Raw genomic sequence first — 616 nt, 5'->3', positions numbered from 1 at the left:
CTCAGTATAGGCCCTGTAAGACATAAAATTGGATGAGTTTTTAACCTTTAACAAAGCTCTCCATTTCATTTTAGAATATATTGTTCCTTGCAGACTCATTGTTTTCACTACTAACACTGAGATGTTGGCGCTTGCATCTCTAATCTGTATGTATCTGATTATTACTAGTCATAATCGGTTGCACTTGGATCCTTGGCACCTGTGTATGTCTATAGTCATCTGGCAGATTTCATTGGTGATGTTTATGCCTCTATTAATTAACATGACATAACCTTTTATGCTTCCTCCTCAAACATAATTCATTTTTTAAATTTGTTGAGTTATTGTGTGTATATCCACAGAACATCCCAAACCATCTTATTCAACTATAAACCCACTTCCCAGATGGCACCCTCCCATAGCCTCCCTTCCTCCACTAGACCCCTTATACTCTGTTATCCCTGCTACTGTCTGCTATGTTGTTAGCACTCCCAGCCATTCCCCACTACTTGTTCATCTGGTGAATCTAGTCAGTCTATATAGAGGTGTTTGTTTTAGGAAGGTCAGCACTTCATCATCTAGCAGCAATCAGTTGTCAATATTCCTTTAGATAAGATTGGGGTCTGCTGTTCATTTT

The 616-nt window shown here is 38.6% G+C and overlaps 1 protein-coding gene across 1 annotated transcript in view; it reads right to left on the bottom strand.

Annotated features, from left to right (window-relative positions):
- Nucleotides 1–616, bottom strand: part of Prtg (protogenin) — a 131,307-nt gene that overhangs the window by 92,773 nt on the left and 37,918 nt on the right. The gene's annotated exons all lie outside the window — the stretch shown is intronic.

This window comes from Nannospalax galili, unplaced genomic scaffold (assembly GCF_000622305.1).
Source record: "Nannospalax galili isolate Female #2095 unplaced genomic scaffold, S.galili_v1.0 scaffold611, whole genome shotgun sequence".
In the NCBI taxonomy this organism is placed as follows: domain Eukaryota; kingdom Metazoa; phylum Chordata; class Mammalia; order Rodentia; family Spalacidae; genus Nannospalax; species Nannospalax galili.
This window is presented reverse-complemented; position numbering and strand designations above follow the sequence as displayed.